Below are 19,349 nucleotides of genomic sequence, written 5' to 3'. Positions count from 1 at the left end.
CAAAAGACAGCCACTAGAAACTAAATAACACATAATCTGATGGGCTGATAATAATGCATTGCTTTTATTACCTGAATATTTTGGGGTTACTTTTTCATGTCAGTCTTTCATGTCAAAACTCTCATTTCCCTAAGGCCTACCCACTCAGGCCCTCAACATCTCTCTTCCTTCTTCCTCACGAATGACAATGTAAGGTCATGAAACAGATAGTTTCACACTTTCAATATAAACTCCAAAAAATAAATTGTTAGCAAGTATTTATCTGATCCCTATATTCTAGCTATCACCGTCGGATAATAAAATCCACTGTGATCATGGGGACAACTAGAAAACTTAAGTTTCTATGTTTCTGGTGACTCTGGAAAGGCAAAACTGAAATAATTCATCTGTAGCCTGAATATCATTCCCAATAGGAGTTAGATAAAAGATTATCTTGGCAGAGCTCGAAGACCTTATGGTTTGGGTCTTACTTGTTTATTAGTTAGTCTATGTTGGATCTTGAGAGTTTGCTTTGGAATGGGGAACAGCTATTAGAGCTGTTTGGCAAGTGGGAATGCTAGAAATGGGTTGAAATTATGACATTAATTAAAAAAATCAAATTTCCAGACTGGGCAACATAGTAAGACCTTGTTTCTGCTAAAATTTAAAAAAAAAAAAAAAAAAAAGCTGGCCATGATGGCATCTACCTGTAGTCCCAGCTGCTTGGGAGGCTGAGACAGGAGCCCTTGAGCCTGGAAAGTCAAGGCTGCAGTGAGCCCTGATTGTGCAACTGCGCTCCAGACTGGGCAACAGAACAAGAACCCTGTTTAAAAAAAAAAAATAGTCATTATATAATTTTTTTTTTTTTTTTTTTTTGAGATGGAGTCCCACTCTGTCACCCAGGCTGGAGTGCAATGGTGTGATCTTGGCTCACTGCAACCTCTGCCTCCTGGGTTCAGGCAATTCTCCTGCCTCAGCCTCCTGAGTAGCTGGGATTACAGGTGCATGCTAACATGCCTGGCTATATTTTGTGTTTTTGTAGAGATGCAGTTTTGCCGTGTTGGCCAGGCTGGTATCCAACTCCTGACCTCAGGTGATCCATGTGCCTTGGCCTCCCAAAGTGCTAGGATTAGAAGGATGAGCCACTGGGCCCGGCCTCAAAATTATCTCATGTGTGCAAAGACATATTATAGAAACTACATGAATATGTAAAATAAAACATACGATTTCCTCTGCCTGGACTTTCCATTTCTCCATCCTTCAAGTTTCAGCTTAAACAGATCTATCTTTGGGAAGATTTTTTTTTTTTTTCACCTCCACTTAAGCCCATTTCAACTCAATGAGGACTTCTGTGCTTTTGAATGCAGGTTTCTAATGATTTGGAGGTTGTGCCACTGGAACAGAGGGAAAGACTTCTAAGGCTTTCATAGAGAGCTTATGTGTTCATGAATATTGAGCAGAACAGGAGTTACTTGCATGGACTGAGCAAATAGAAGACCAAAATAATCTCTTTATGACTTTTTGCTTTAAACATCACTTATCCTTTTTGTTTGCTTTTCAGAGTCAAGAAATCTTTTTTATGTGGAGCTATTTACAGCTTTTAACAACTGAGTAAAATATACTCCTATGAGCAAAAATAGGAGAATATTTTTTTCTCTCTACCTTATTTCTCTGTAATTTGGAAACTATAAGTTTACTTAATTTATGGTAGTATAGTTATTTGCATAAGTTCAGTAAGAATCTATTTTCTTTTATAACACACCATTAGAGACACTAGTTATTTCAAGGCTTTGACTGGAATGATATGTTTTCAGACTTTTCAGACTGCTTTGAGGAATTGAGGTTGAGCTATGGAGCTGATAAAAGCCCCTTGGAAAAACTGGCCTTGTACCTTGTTTTTATAAGGTTCCCAGCCTGTGGTAAGTAAAAATGTCCCTTTCTTATAGGTCTAGGAATCCCAAGTTATTTTGGTACCTCTTGAAAAGAAGAATTCATTCAATTCACACAGGTATCTGCAGCAAAAATAAATCTCTGGCTGGGCTCAAGATGTTTTTAAAATGTCTAACCTGAGATTCCTCATAAAAAAGATCCAGCAAAGCCAATATATTTTTTAAAAGACCCATATACCAAATAATTATTCATGCTATGTTTTATGCAAACAGTTAGGCCAAGTGTAAATAAGATTAAAACTTACTTTGCAAATAAATTGGTCCTACTATGATTTGTCCTTAGCAGAAATGGGAAACTGGAGAGAGAAAAATTATGTTTTAAAAAAAACTATGACATGTCTGTTATTAGATTCTAGCCTTGGCTGGGCACAGTGGCTCATATCAGTAATCCCAACATTTTGCGAGGCCAAGGCAGGAGGATGAATCACTTGAACCCAGAAGCTCGAGACCAGCCTGGGCAACATAGGGAAACCCCACCTCTACAAAAATTTATTAAAAATTAGCTGGCTTCGGTGGCGCACACCTGTAGTTCCAGCTACTTGGGAGGCTGAGGTGGAAGGATTGCTTAAGCCCCAGAGGTCAAGGCTTTAGTGAGCTATGATCATGCCACTGCACTCCAGCCTGGGCAACAGAGCAATAACCTGTCTCAAGAAAAAAAGAAAAGGAAAGAGAAGGGAAGGGAAGAGGAAGGGAGGGAAGGTGAGGGGAGGGGAGAGGAGTGGAGGGGAGGGGAGTGGAGGGAGGAGGGGAGGGGAGGCGGGAGGGACAGGGAGGGGAAGGGAACGGTGGGGATGGGAGGGGAAGGGAAAGGAAAAGAAAAAAGAGATTCTAGCCTTGTCCGACATTTTTGAGCCCATACTAATGACTCATATTTGATTGGTTTTTGGGGATATTAGCCTGAATCCCTCAAGGCTTCTTCAGATCAATTCTGCAACGATTCCTGAAGCTAAGACTTTCACACCTTACATTAGGGCTCTTATAGTTTATTGTTCTTTTAAGTGCTGTACTGATATGGACAAGACATTGCATAATGTTTTTCTTTTTTTTTTAATTTATTTTATTGCATTTTAGGTTTTGGGGTACATGTGAAGAACATGCAAGATTGTTGCATAGGCACAAACGTGACAGTGTGATCTGCTGCCTTCCTCCCCATCACCCACATCTAGCACTTCTCCCCATGCTATCTCTCCTCAACTCCCCTCCCCCCGCTGTTCCTCCATTTCCCCCCAACAGGCCCCATATGTTCTCATTGTTCAACACCTATGAGTGAGAACATGTGGTGTTTGATTTTCTGGTCTTGTGTCAGTTTGCTGAGAATGATGGTTTCCAGGTTCATCCATGTCCCTACAAAGGACACGAACTCCTCATTTTTTATGGCTGCGTAATATTCCATGGTGTATTTCTTATACTGACATTGCACCAAGGCACCTGGGAATACACCCAGACAAGCAAAATGGTTTCACTCCTCTTACCCTGGGGGAAACCCCTGCCCCAACTATACCCTCTGTCAACAGGAAGAAGCTAGAACAGTTGTCAGCCTTTTCCCATCTCCCCGGCTCACATCTCAGGACTGAGGTATGCCGAAGCTCAAGGGAGGGGACTGAAACTGCCTTTGCAAAGATTTTGACAGCGAGAAAAGTCTAACATGACTGACTCCATCTTGCTTCTTCTAGTCTCACAGGATGGCTGTCTTTGCCCATTCCTGGGGGCCAATCGAGCTAACCATGGGAGAGATTTAGTTTACTGTTTCACTTGGAAGCAAGTATAATAGTCCCTCCCTAAAACTAATCTCCTCCCTGCTCAGAGAGTGAAACTAATGAAAGGCCACAAGATTAGGCTCATTGGAGGGGCCTGAATTCTGTTAAAATACAGGTATCATTTTATAATCCCTTACTGCTCAGGAGTTTTGTGGCCAGAGGTCACAAGATTTGTGACTTCCCCGATTGCTCCTATAGATAACATCGCTATTGTAGAACCTAAGATTGGTCTTTTGAGATGTTTTTCAGACTTTTGTATTCTGGCGATCAATTGATCCTACCTGGATTCATGACTCATGACTCAACTGGTCCTGTGGCCCCCACCCAGAGGCAGACTCAGCTCAGGAGGACAGTTTTCCACACCCCTATGATTTCATTCCCAACTAATCAGCAGTACCCATTACCTCGCCCCCTGCCCATCAAACTATCTTTAAAGTTCTGAGAAAGATTGATTTGAGTGATAACTCTAGTCTTTCTGCTTGGCTGCCTTGTCCTTTCTTTATTGCAATTAAAAAACAAAAATAGATGAGGGAGCCAGGCATGGTGTCTCATGCCTATCATCCCTGTATTTTGGGAGGCTGAGCTGGGAGGATGACTTGAAGCCAAGTTTGAGACTATCCTGTACAACAAAGTGAGCCCCCCCACCCCCTGTCTACAAAAAACAAATTAGCTGGGTGTGGTGGCATGTGTCTGTACTCCCAGCTACTCGGAAAGCTGAGATGGGAGGATTGCTTGAGCCCAGAAGTTCAAGGCTTCAGTGAGCTATGACTATACTGCTGCACTCCAGCCTGGACAGCAGAGCAAGAACCTGCCTCTAAAAAGAAAAAAAAGTAAGCACGTTCTGATAGTATATCTCATAATATCCTCTCATTTTCTGTTTGTAATATGCATCAAAATGGTAACAGAGGGACTACTTATCTCTGTATCATTTTTCCCAATACAACTTGAATGCTATCAAAGTGAGGATTATGTTTCCCTTTTCACCATGGTATTCACAGTGCTTGGCATATTATTAGATGTTCATTAAATAACTATTAACAGAAGGAATGAATGAACCAATGATTATGAACTCATAATCATGAGTCGTGAGGAGACAAAAGAATTTGTTTGGCTATTGTGTAAGTGTATTTGTAATTTGAATTTCTGGAGATCATTGTTGAATAGATATGATGTATGCTGTTTTCAAAAGCGTCATTGAAAAGTGAATGATTAGATAAACTTACAAATTATTAACTATCTTCAAACATTCTCTTTGTCATTCTGCTATATATACATTTTTCCCTTCTTCCCACCCCCGCCCATTTTCTTTCTGCTACAGGTATAGAGTATTAACAAAGGTGGTAGAACTTTTCTCAAATATACAGTTTTTTAAAATAATCCAAAAATAAATCTTTCTCAACATTTGAAACAAAGCTAGAAAAGAAATAAAATTCAGTGAGTATATTGTTTCCTAAAGAGACAAGAGTATGTCTTTCATTTGTTGGTATGTCAGATTGTCTGATATCACACAATCCAGATTAAATGCAGCCAATAAGACTACCTTTGCTTTGGAAATTGGCCTTATTAGATCCAAGAAGCTTTCTTGCAAATCTATAATATGAACAAAGTATAAGAGAAGCAAACAATACTTTTGCATTCAAAGACCATGAGTTTAAGAGAAATAGTCACTATTGTAATGATTGCTTTGTAATTGTAAATTATTACAAATTTATCATTGATAAATGTCTATTCCACTATTGGAAATATGTTGGAAGAAGCTGGAATGTGGAAATAAAGAAAATAAATATAAACATATACTATCTGTTGTATCCCTTTCTATCTTGTTCATCTTCACTAGATGGTAGTAATAAAAATGAATTCATCTTGGGACTTATAAAGCATTTATAACATGCCAGGTACTGTTTGTTCCAAACTCGTTGTGTATGTTAACTCATATAATATATGCAACCCTATAAGGTCATATACTCCCTATAAAGTCATATAACTTACTTAATATATGCAACCCTATAAAGTCACAATAATCCTCTAAGATCAATACCATGAGTTATTCCACTTTGCAGAGAAGGACATGAAAGCACCAAGAGGTTAAGTGACTTGCTTAGGGCACATAGTAAGTCACAGAGCTAAGGTTTAAACTAAGATGGTGTGGCTCCCCAGACCCTGCTTTTAATAATTTACTATTTTAGATATTACATATATTCTATTGATGCTATATTCTTCCTAGAGTAACACTTCTAAATCAGCAAGCATGCACTGAGCGCTGACCTAGATGCCATGGAGTAAACAAAAACAGATACCATTTGATGCTTCACTTACTCTAGGGTATCTTCCCAAACTAAATTGAATTTCAAATGTTTAGATTTTTCCTGACATTGGTTCTCAGCTGATGTGTTAGGGCATACTGGAGTGTCAGATCAAACTTTGATCTGATTACACTTTAATTTTGCTTCACCAACAGTAGATAGAATGTGAAGCTAAGGTCCTGCTATGCAGGACAGAATGTGGTAGAAACCTCTAGTAGATAAGACACAAGAGGCATAAAATAATATGCTAGCCCCTAAGAAAGATCACAGGTTTCTTCAAACATATGAGATTCTTTAGTGGAGATTTTTGGCTCTTGTAGAATGTAAGCTACCCAAGGGCAGAGATTTGTTCTGTCTTGTTTACAGTTGTAATCCCTAGGAGCTAGTGCAGTGCCTGGCACAGAGTAAACAATAAATAATTGATAAAAAATTGAATGAATGAATGAATGATTTAAAAAAATCAGAGAGTGGGGAAAAGTAGAAATAGATTTACTCTAACAGTGACATAGTGCTGACGAGGAAGAATAGGATAATGGTGCACGATTTTAGAGTCACTGCTGTGTATTTTTATCTTCTTCTATGGTGTGCTTTTCAACTATTTAAATAGCAGTTTTTAGTACTTTTCTTTCTTTGTGCCATAAAAAATTCTAGGATTCAGAAATTTATCATGAACACAAATATGTATACAAATCCTTTCTAAATCTCTCAAAGAAGGAATGCTAATGTATTTACAGTTGCACATCCAAAATAAAAGAACTACTCTGTTTGGTTTTTGATAGACAACTTGCATAACAAACAGAAAACACAGCCACAGTTTCTAGAGAAATGCTTATTAAAAAGACATACAGCTCTAAAAAACAAAGTCTATTAATACAAAAATGAAGGAACTATTTTTAAACGATGCACAGCCCAAACTACAGAGTCTTTGTTTTAAACAGAGAGTGCTCGAGCTGAGATATATTCTTTAAATCTCTGAGTCTTACTGTTTAAACATCACCCTTTGGTAGTTTAGGGAAAGGATAGAATCTTGGACCTTAACAAAAACCATCTAGCTTTTCACTAACAATTTTCATATCTCTAGCTATATATAGCAATCTTTCCATTCTACAGCATTGCAAAGTCACTTTCTTTTTTATTTTTATAAAAAGTAAACAAATCCAGTTTTGCTTTGGGTACAGCTCTGAGTTGGGGGAGCTAGTTTGAAGGAGGTATATTGAGTACTGGGGGAGGTATCAGGAACGCCTGGCTTAAGATAAATATCCAGACCCCCTCAGATACATGGGAAACAGCAGACAATAGAAAGAATCATTGAGCAGAATTAGTACAAGGCATTATATTCTACATGTGAAATTTCAATAAAATGTGTCTTTAAAAAATATAACAAAATAACATAAAATAAGTTTTACCTTGTTGGGTGAGTTATTTCTGAGCAACAGGCTTTAAAGTTTGATAAGACTATGTTTCAATCTTAACTGTCCATATGTGACTGTGGACAAGTTATTTAAGCTCTCTGGGGCTCGCTTTCCTTATCTGTAAAAAGATATTTAATCCTTACCTTCTAGGGTTGTTATAAGGATTGCATTAGATGCATATGTAAATCACTTAATGCATCATCTGACATTTTTATTTAATAAGTTTTTATTAAATGCCTGCTGTATATCTGGGACTCTGCTTTATTCTCGAAATACAAGACTGAAGAAGACAGGTAAGTTCTTCCTCTTGCAGATCTTGGAATTCAGTAGGAACACTGTCAACTAAACAGGCTACTTCTTTTTCAGGGTTTGTGATTTTACCCTACTTGCAAGTTAATAAGCTAGCCAGTTAAGGCTTCATAGATGCTGGCAGAAGACATGAGACTCCTGGATCAGACACAGATGACTTTATTAACCACTGCACAAGTAAGCCACATGGATGTCATGTTCATTGGTTGCTCCTGCTCTCCAAGTCCTGCAGGGGCAATGTGGAGGGGCCAAGTGCATGCTGCAAATGAAGCGGGTTTGCATCACAGCTGAGACACACTGAGCTTGAAAATTCACTGCTTTTAAACTAAGCAGAAAACAGCCTATTCTTTGTCTTAGAGGAAGATGTTGCCTCACTGCAAGGCTGCTCATGGCAAATATAACTGTGAAAAATAGCTGTCAGAGTCTTGCATTCTTGGCATACCCAGGAAAAATACACAAGGACACTCAGGGCTCATGATGGACTGCCTCTCCCAACATTCATCATCTGAAAACAGGGATAATAACAGCATCTAACTTATAAAAATGTTGTGAGAGTTAAATGAGAAAATCTATGCCAAAATTGGGGGAACTGGAAATTTTAAAGAAGTCATTAGGCCAGGGGTGGTGCCTCAATCCTATAATCCCAACAATTTGGGAGGCCTAAGCAGACAGATCACTTGAGGCCAGGAGTTCGAGACCAGCCTGGGCAACATGGTGAGACTCCGTATTTACAAAAAATTAGCCGTGCGTGGTGGTACACACCTGTAGTCCCAGCTACCTGGGAGGCTGAGATGGGAGGATCACTTAAGCCTGGGAGGTTAAGGCTGAAGTGAGCTGTGATCACACCACTGCACTCCAGCCTGGGCAACAGAGCTAGATCCTGTCTAAAAAAAAAAAATGTCAGCAATACTTGGTACAAAAAGTAATAAGTGTAAGCTATTGTTATTGACAGTTGTAACAGTACAATGAGCAGAAGGATTAGGTGATGTTTAAATGTTTGCTGAATTGATGAGTTGATGTGGGGTCAAAATAATAATAAATAATAGGTGACATTCATATTTTATCATGAGGTGCTGTTTTAAAAACTATATATAAATTATTATTCATTTGCATATATTATTTCATTTAATAACCCTATGAGATAGGTACTATGATTTTCCCAACTTTATAGACAAAATTGTGCAGATGAGAAAGCTGAGGCTGAAGGGAATTAAGTGATTTGCCCATGTTTAGATAGTCATGGAATTGGGATTTGAACTAAGTATTCATTATATTGACACTCGCTAGGAGATGCATCAATCTTTAGTAAGAAAATAAAAAATCTTTTTTTTTTTGGCAAATTTTTTTTTCTTACTGTTTCTGAATGCACCTTGAGGTTCAGATTTTTTTGACATTAGAGTGGTAATATCTATTAAGGTTTACACTTGGGTAAGAGGAGTTAGAAGACCACATGACTGCTTTCAATAAGCTTTACTTCCTTCTAAAGTCTAGGCCAATGTGTTCTTGACATTGAAATGCAGTAGTCAAGTAAAATTATCACCTCACCCACTAAGTCCCCAAAGTGGGAAACACAGCATTCGGCAACATTTTTCTAAAGGTGGGCTTAAAAAAAGAAAACTACCTTAATAATTATTAAAGCTCTCTCTCATACTTATACACACACTCATGCAAACATATGTTAGCAAAAGCTATAGGGAAGCACAAATAAACAGAAAGGCATCCCATGGTCATGGATCGAAAGATTTAATGTTGTTAAAAATGTCCATACTAGCCAAAGTAAACTACGTATTTAATGCAATCCCTCTCAAAATCCCAATGGTATTTCTTTGCAGAAACAGAAAAAAAAATTCTAAATTTCAAATGGAATCTCAAATGACCCAAAATAACCAAAATAATCATTAGAAAGAACAACAAAGCTGGAGGCTTGAAGACTTTCTGACTTCAAAACATATTACAAAGCTACAAAAATAAAAACAGCCTCCCTGTCCCCTGTATCAGTACTAGATGCCAGTAGCACTCACCCTTAGTCATGGCAATCAAAAATGTCTCAAAGTATTGCCAAATGTCTTCTGAGGGCAATACTGTCCCAGTTAAGAGCCACTGATCTAACTAATCTGCTATTATTTGACATTTACTTTGTCATAATTTAAAGCAGCAGCACTTACGAAGCTGCCAAAATATTTATACTCAGCACATCTTCAAATTACTTCTGTAGGACAAAAACAGACAAATCAACTAGAAATAAGCCAGTCACAAAAAAACAAATATTGCATGATTCCACTTATATTAGGAATCTAAACTAGTCAGGCTCTTAGAAAGAATGGTGGTAGCCAGGAGCAGGGGGGACAGGGAAAAGGTGAGTTGTTGTTTAGCGGGTATAGAGTTTCAGTTTTGCAAGATTTGAAAAAGTTCTAGAGCTCTCTTATACAACAATGTGCATAGAGTTAACACAACTGCATTGTACACTTAAGTAAGTAAATTTCATCTGTTTTATACTACAATAATTTTAAGAACATAGGAAGGACATGATCTTAGAATAAGGGCTGTCTTCTATAATAAAGAACAATTTGCAACCCAATTCCAACATGTTAACAGGTTATCTTTTTGTTTCAATGAGACCGGCTAAAAGTCTGTGTCTCATCTAAGCAAGAGGAAGCTCACAGTGCCAAGTCCGCACCCCCAATCATTTGGATGATGGTTCTACTCAAACGTATGGAGACCAAAGCCCCAGTTGGTGTTGTCTGGCCTCGTGCTCTGGACATATACATTTCAGAAGAACCTTTGGTGGGTAGAGATCAAGGATTGGAATCGTAGGTCCTGACAGAACAACGACTTCACACCATCAGCACGTAGTTCACACACTAGGTGAAAATAAATTCCAAGTGGACTGCAAATATAAATCTGGGAGAGGGAGAGAGGGATGAATAGGTGGAACACAGAAGAACATTGGGGCCATGAAATTATTCTGTGTGATACTGTAACGTTGGATGCATGTCATTATACATTAGTCAAAACTCATAGCATATGAAAACAGAGGGTGGGGTGGCCAGGACAGGGCGTGTCGCAGGCTTGTGCAGGTTGGAGCACCTGCACTGCTCAGGATGTAATGTGTAACCTGGGGCCAGGGTGAGCAGCATGGGCCTGTGAGGCCTGTGGGTGCCCGCCTCCCCCACCGTCCCTCACAGTAGGCTCCGCTCCAGTTGCCACCCATGGATTCCAGTTCCAGACAGAAGGCTGCGTGTTCTCCACCCTTTCTTGTGGCCCCCACAGGCCCGGGTTACTGTGGCAACCCTGAGAGCAGCCTTGGCGCTATGAAGGAGCCACAGGCTACCCCTCAGCCTTACTTGAGGCTGGTACTGGAGGTGTTACGCAGGGCTGTGGCAGCACTGGGTCAAAGTATGGGACCAGATTCTAATTCTTATGGTTTTCGATGAGAATGGGTGATATGGGCAGTTATTTTTGGATTTTTTGCTGTTCTTTTTTTGTGGAGAGGTTTTAGATCAGTTAGGAATTGGCTTTATGTGGGAGGAGAGAAAAAGCTTGCTGAAACACTTTCTAGACTAATTGAGGAAAAATGTAAACTACTTGAAAAGTTTAGCATTTTCAAAAAGAGTATGAAGACTATGAAGTCGAGTCATCTTTATAGGATCCCAGCTTTGAGAAGGAAGCAACACAAGCACAAAGTTTGGAGGCAACCCGTGAAAAGCTGAACAGGTCCAATGCGGAACTTGAGGATGAAATACTCCTTCTAGTAAAAGAGTTAAAAGAAGAGAAATTGAAATAGTCTGAACAAAATGAACTGAGGGCAGATATTTCAAAAAGGATACAGTCTCTAGAAGATGAGTCAAAATCCCTCGAATCACAAGTAGCTGAAGCCAAAATGATCTTCACGACTTTATTTCAAATGAATGAAGAACTGAAGATAGCAATAAAAGATGCTTTGGATGAAAATTCTCAACTTCAGGAAAGCCAGAAACAACTTTTGCAAGAAGCTGAAGTATGGAAAGAACAAGTGAGTGAACTTAATAAACAGAAAGTAACATTGGAAGACTCCAAAGTGCACGCAGAACAAGTTCTCAGTGATAAAGACAATCACATCAAGACTCTGACTGAACGCTTGTTAAAGATGAAAGATTGGGCTGCTATGCTTGGAGAAGACAGAACGGATGGTGATAACTTGGAGTTAGAAATGAACAGTGAATTGGAAAATGGTGCTTACTTAGATCATCCTCCAAAAGGAGCTTTGAAGAAACTGATTCATGCTGCTAAGTTCAATGCTTCTTTAAAAAGTTTAGAAGGAGAAATAAATCAAATTTACATTCAGTTATCTGAAGTTGATAAAATGAAGGAAGAGCTTACAGAGTGTATTAAAAATCTTGAGACTGAACAAGCATCTTTGCAGTCAGAAAACACACATTTTGAAGTGAGAATCAGACGCTTCAACAGAAACTTAAAGTAATGACTGAACTATATATCAAGAAAATGAAATGAAACTCTACAGGAAATTAACAACAGAGGAAAATCACCAGGTAGAGACAGAAGAGAAACTATCTAAAGTAGACAAAAGGATCAGCCATGCCACTGCAAAGCTGGAGACCTACAGAAAGTGAGCCAAAGATCTTGAAGAAGAATTGGAAAGAACAATGCATTATTATCAAGGGCACACTATTTCCTATGAGAACCAAGCACATGATAATTGGTTCGCAGCTCGAAGTGCTGAAAGACATCTCAAAGATTTAAGGAAAGAAAATGCTCACAACAGACAAAAATTAACTGAAATAGAGTTTAAATTTGAACTTTTCGAAAAAGATCCACATGTACTGCATGTTCCAAATACACCACGTGGCAGAGAGCATTCCCCATATGGCCCCTCACCATTGGCTCGGCTTCATCTGAAATGAGACCTTTTCTGTCTCCTCCAACTTCATTGGAGAGTCCACCCAGACTGTCACCTTTGCTTCCAAGGAGAGGAGGAAGAGGCTCAAGAGGCCCAGGGAGTCTTCTGGACCACCAAATTACCAATGACAGAGGAGAATCAAGCTCTGACATGTTAACCGATCCTCACAGGGGTCCTTCTGACACTGGGCCCCTGTCACCTCTGTGGGAAAAGGGAGCTTCTGGAGGTGATTTTCCACCAAGGGATTTTCCAGGTCCAGTATATGCTCCATTTGCAAGTATGCTCATTTAAAAAAATTTTTTTGAAGCTGAATATGTGTTATTAATCAGATATACTAATTTTACTATCTGTTCATGTAGTAACACAGTGGAGGAAAAAAATCTTCTAGCATCCGTGAGTGTACCATTACTATTCCAAATTGGGAAGGCAGCCAGCCATAAGTGAACTGTAATAGGTTTCAAATGGATTCATCTTAATACTATAGAATTATTTCTGTATTTTGGTAGTCAAAAAATAATTGACTTTTTGCAGATATTATAAAACTAAAATTATCTGTATATTATTGGTAGCAACTGGTTATTTGGTGAAAATTATATCACATGAAAATGTTTTTTGAGAAGGACTTTGATAATGAAAGAAAAAATATTATTGTTATAGTAAGTTTTATATATTTTGAAATAATTCCTCTTTTTTAAAAAACAGGTGTTAAGATAGGACAAAAATTACATTAAAAGTTAATGAGATTTCCTTTAATCATCTGTATTTGAAGAGGTACATTTTTCTCAATGTTGTAAAAATTAATTTGTTAGATCAAGTAATTATTCTGGTGTCAATTTTCAAATAAAAGAATAGGTAATGGAAGTTATAAAATTAATGATTTATTAGGACACAGAACAGGTTCTCTTAGTTATAAAATGTCTTTTACCAATCTCTTAAACAGTGAGAAATGTCTATCTACCGAGATCTGGATTTTTCCTCCCACCTCTGCACTGTGAAGGCGGAAGCGAGTTCCTTCAGGGTTGATTCCGCCTTCAAATGAGCCTGCTTCTGAACATCCAGAACCACAAGAAAGAAACCTGACAAGATTTTTGCCCTCTTTAGAGTAATTTTGACTGATCTCATTTTCAATTTAAAGTAACGGCTGTTACTGTATAACTGCTATTTATACTTAATTTACTTTACTTATACTTTTGCTAAAATATAGATGTAAATAAAGATGATTTAAATGTGAATCTTATGATTTCTATTTTATTTTATTCTAGAGAGTATAACTATTTTAATTATATAGTTTAACCATTTTGATTAACTAATCCACTATTTTATAAACAATAGTGGGAGTTTTATATATGTAATCTTGCAGGTGGGGAGGCTTTAAATTCTAAAGGCTATGTCTTTATGCCAAGAACTATATTAACTGTGGTTGTAGACAAAGTGAAAGTAAATTTATGCTTAATTAAATAAACTTTAGTTGATTTAAAGACTTGTTTGGCATTGATAATAAAATCAGCTAGTTTTCTATTAAAAAAACCTCATAGCATATGCAATGTTAACGATGAGTTTAGTTGATAGTAATGTGTCAGCATTGGCTCATCAATTGTAACAGATATGCCACACTAACACAAGATGTTAATAATCGGGGAAACTGTGTGTGTGGGTGGGGCAGGAAAAGGGTATATGGGAACTCTATACTTTCTGTTCAATTTTTCTGCAAACCTCAAACTGCTCTAAAAATTCATTGAAAAAATGAGATGTAAGAAGGAAAAGTAAATGAAAAAATAAAAATACCTATAGAAGAACCTATAAATTAATATATAATTTAAGAATAAACTTGGAATATATCAAAAAACATGAATCAAGAAAGAAAAGACTAATACACCACTAGAAAAATGAGAAAAAGATATTAATAGACTTTTTTAAAAAGGAAGAACAATAAATGTTCAATAAGACTATGAGAGAAATGTTCAGTCACACTAATATGAAAACTTAAAGTTATGAGATTTCATTTTTATCTATGAAATTGGCAAACATTTTTAAAAGAGATTGTAGTAATCACGAGGGGCCAAACAGGCCCTTTCACATACGGCCAGTGAGGACCGTACACTGGGATGACCTTTGGTCAGAAAAAAATTTCCAAAACTTGGAAGGCAAAATATGATTGCATAATTTGTTTTCATGTGAGGGCATTGCCTAACTAGCCCATCTAAGGTGAATTGAATCCTGATTTGTTATTGATTTGGACATTTTACAACTGTAAATTCATATGTTAGCTAGTAGAAGACTGGTAAGATGTTAATATTTTTGTCCAATAGAGATATAATTTCTGTCCTGCACAGACGAAAAGGATTTCTGCTCTGTAGAGAAGATAGCACCAAAAGCTATGGTTTATCACCCTGTAGGACATTAATCAGATTTATATCTAATTTAGCAATAATTTATAATGATTTTATTCTTTTTCTTATATATGTATATATTACATACATGTATATTATATAGTATATATACATAATATACATACTATATATATATCATATACATTATGGGATGTACATATACATATATATGCATATATTATATAATACATATACATATGTATATATGTATATACATATAGATATATGTACATAATATATATATATACTTATAGGTATACATAGTATATACATCTATATATGTATATACATTATTGATAGAAATACATATGTATACAGACATATATAGATATACACTGTGTGTGTGTTTGTGTTTGTATGTACACATAACTTCTCATGTCTTTCTTTGAACTGGCTTTGTTACCCTCCTGGTTTCTTCATTAATGAGTTAAAATAAAAACTTGACCTGTGCTTACTCTATATTTTTATGAGAATACTTTTTAGCATTTTAAAAATTATACATTTGACATTGTACAGGAGTAAACTTGGCTAAATATTTTAAGTCTTAAAAATGTACATGCTTTTTAACCTCACAATTGCATGTCTAAGAATTGATCCTAAGGAGCTAAGGATGTGCTCAAAGACTTAGCTCTGAGAATGTTTAGAGATGTGTTGTGTATAATAATGAAATACCAGAAACAAACATGCAACATTAGGGCACTGATTAATACCTACATGGGTGTGTGTTTGTTTGGGTTGTTTTTTTTTTAGACAGAATCTCATTCTGTCACCCAAGCTGGAGTGCGGTGCTGTGATCATGGCTCACTGCAACTTCAAATTCCTGGGCTCATGCAATCCTCCCGCCTCGGCCTCCTGAGTAGCTGGGACTACAGGTGTGTGCCACCATGTCCCCTCCCTATAAGAATGGTTGTTTCCAGGTACATAAAATTTTTAAGTTTAAAGTTTTTCTTTTGCCTTGTTCATATTTTCAAAAGAAAAAAGTTTGAAAGTCACAAAGTCTAGTTCCACTGTTCTCGTTGTTGTTGACATCTATTGAGGTGCTTAGCCCCTGACTATAGTTTTTCCCTCTGTCCCAATTCCTGCTACTATCATAGGGAATTCAGAGCCCTTAAACAGAACTGATCCAACACTCTGGCTTTTTCATTCCTGAATTTCCCATTTCCAGTGATCTTTACCTCCTTTGCACTTTCGTAATTCACTCTAAGACATGTTGATCCTGTTTTCATTCAGAATTAGTCATTAGTCCTCTCTAACACTTTTGTGCTTTTTTTCTCTGCTTTGCTTTTAGATTAAAATGCTTTTGTTGTTTTTCCAATTTAAAAAAGAATGCATGTTTACTGGGAAAACTTTTCAGAAAATACAGAAAGATTTAAAAAAGAAAATGAAAACATTGCAGCTTGTGGATTAGCACTCAGCATGTTGGTAACCTTAGAAACATATTGCTAGGAATAGTTTTTTGTTTGCTTCATCTAAATGAAATCTTACTATTCATTTTACTTTCATTATCTGCTTTTTGCCGCTAAACAATTTATCTTTCCAATTCAGTAAATACAGATCTATATTGAAATTATTATGGCTGAAAATAATTAATTGTACAGCTATCATATTCTTTATATTCTAGGGTTTCCCAGCTTCAGCACTGTTGACATTTTGGCCTGGATAAGTCTTTGTTGTGGGAGGCTGTGTTGTACACTGAAGGATATTTAATAGCCTCCCTGTCCTCTGTATCAGTACTAGATGCCAGTAGCTCCCACCCCTAGTTATGACCATCAAAAATGCCCCCAGATATTGCCAAATGTTTGCTGTGGGCAATACTGCCTCAAGTTGAGAACCACTGATCTAACCAATCTGCTATTGTTTGACATTTAGGTTTTATCTACTTTGTCACAGTTTAAAGCAGCAGCACTTGTGAAGCTCCTAACATATACAAACTCAGCACATCTTTAAATTACTTCTATAGCATAAATTTCTAGCAAGGAATGGCACACTTAAAATGTTGATGTCTATTCCCAGATTTCTCTCCAGAAAGATTGTATTAATTTAGAATACCATTAAAGCAGCCTAAATGTCATTTCCTGAGATCCTGTCTACTTCCAGGTATTGTCAACCTTTTTCATCTTGCTTTGTGATAGGGAAAACAAAGTATTACTTTACCCTTTTAACTTGTAATTCTTTGATTGCTTACCAGGTTGGTAACCTTTACTATGTTTATTAGCTATTTGTGTTACTGCTTTTATGAACAGCTTATTAATGTCCTTTGTTCACCTTGATTTTGTAAGAGCTGTTAATTCCTTCTTCCAATTTGTAATTTTTCTTATAACCTGATGTAAACCTTTTTTTCTTATAACCTTTATAAGGTTTCCTGTACAGAAGTCATACATTTTTATGTTTTTAAATTATCAGCCTTTTAATTATGGTATTACATTTAATGGTGTCAAACTTAGAAAGATCACCTCTAGAGCCAGGCCCGGTGGCTCACACCTGTAGCACTTTGGGAGACCGAGGTGGGCAGATAACTTGAGGTCAGGAGTTTGAGACCAACCTGGCCAACATGGTGAAACCCTGTCTCTACTAAAAGTACAATAATTAGCCAAGCATAGTGGCAGGCCTGTAATCTCACGTCCTCAAAGGCTAAGTTAGGAGAACTGCTTGAACCTGGGAGGCGGAGGCTGCAGTGAGCTAAAATCATGCCCACTGCACTCCAGCCTGGATGACAGAGCGAGCCTCCATTTCAAAAAAGAAAGAAAATAAAGAAAGAAGGAAGGAAGGAAGGAATGGGGAAAAAAAGATCACTTCTAAAATATTGAACTTCAGTATTTTACTCTATTAGGCTAATCTTTTATTTCACTGATATCTTTCATACTCTAACACTAAATATTTTTTCTCTCTAGACCAGTGCACCTTAAACTTGAATATACATATACATCTGAAAATCCTATTAAAATGTGTGTTCTGATTCAGTAGGTTTCGCGTGGGATGAGAGATTCTGCATTTTCAACAAGCTCCAGGTGATACCAGTGCTGCCCGTGGCCGCACTCGGAGTTACCGCTCCTAAACCTTCAGAGCTCAGTCCTCTGTACCCTCCATTCTCTGACTCCTTCCTGAAGTTCCTTCCTTTCCTACCTAGTGTGAACTCCAAAGGCAGCAATTTCAACTACAGCTTGTCTCTGTGTTCTTCTGGAACAACAGTCCTGGCAATCTCCATTCCTGTATTGATGAAGCCACCATTTCTTCCAGGCTCCAGCCACAGCACCCCTGCAGGATATCAGATAGCTTCCACGTACTTCTATTAAAAACATGTGATTTCTCAGGTACATCAGCAAGTCTTCATTTACTTCCCTTTCCCATTCCTAGAGTAACTTTGCCTAAATGTAATTGCCTCAAGCTCCACTCCCCCTCCTCTCACACATCTTAATCAATGAACAACAATGAAAGGAGAACTTCTTTAAGCCATCCAGTGGAAATAACATTTAGCATAGTGACTACTGCACAATTAAAAAAAAACAAACCTACTCAAAGACTCAACAATGTCATATTAAGATTTTCCAACACTTGAGCCAGGCGAGGTGGTCACGCATGTAATCCGAGGACTTTGGGAGGCTGAGGCAGAATGATCACTCCAGGCCAGAGTTCAAGACCAGCCTGGCCAACATTGCAAAACCTGGTCTCTACTAAAAATACAAAAGTTAGCCAGGTTTGGTGATGCTCACCTGTAATCCCAGCTACTCTGGAAAGCTGAAACACAAGAATTGCTTGAACCTGGGAGGTAGAAGCTGCAGTGGGCTGAGATTGCACCCCTGCACTCAAGCCAGGGTAACAGAGTGAGACTGTGTCACTAAATAAATAAACAAACAAACAGCTTCTCATTAAAATATATATATATATTCCCCCCACTGGCAAGATGGCTAAATAGGAACAGCTCCAGTCTGCAGCTCTCAGCAAGATGGACATAGACAGTAGGCGACTTCTGCATTTCCAACTGAGGTATCGGGTTCATCTGATTGGGACTGACTGAACAGTGGGTGCAGCCCATGAAGAATAAACCGAAGCAGGGTGGGGCCTCACCTCACCCAAGTAGCTCAAGGGGTCGGGGCGTGCCCCTCCCCTAGTCAAGGAAAGCCATGAGAGACTGTTCTGGGAGGAACAGGCCACTCCAGCCCAGATACTGCACTCTTCCCACGGTCTTCACAACCGGCAGACCAGGAGATTCCCTCCAGTTCCTACTCTACCAGGGCCCTGGGTTTCAAGCACAAATCTGGGCAGCCATTTGGGCAGACAGCAAGCTAGTAGCAGTGGTTTTTTTTTTTTTTTTTTTTTCAGTGGGACATGGAATGCCAGCAAGACAGAACTGTT

The 19,349-nt window shown here is 37.9% G+C and overlaps 1 pseudogene; it reads left to right on the top strand.

Annotated features, from left to right (window-relative positions):
• Positions 1–11,020: 11,020 nt before the first annotated feature.
• Positions 11,021–12,897, top strand: LOC108289738 (annotated as a pseudogene).
• The last annotated feature ends 6,452 nt before the right edge of the window (positions 12,898–19,349 follow it).

The sequence above is a fragment of the Cebus imitator genome, unplaced genomic scaffold (genome assembly GCF_001604975.1).
Source record: "Cebus imitator isolate Cc_AM_T3 unplaced genomic scaffold, Cebus_imitator-1.0 Scaffold414, whole genome shotgun sequence".
In the NCBI taxonomy this organism is placed as follows: Eukaryota; Metazoa; Chordata; class Mammalia; order Primates; family Cebidae; genus Cebus; species Cebus imitator.
This window is presented reverse-complemented; position numbering and strand designations above follow the sequence as displayed.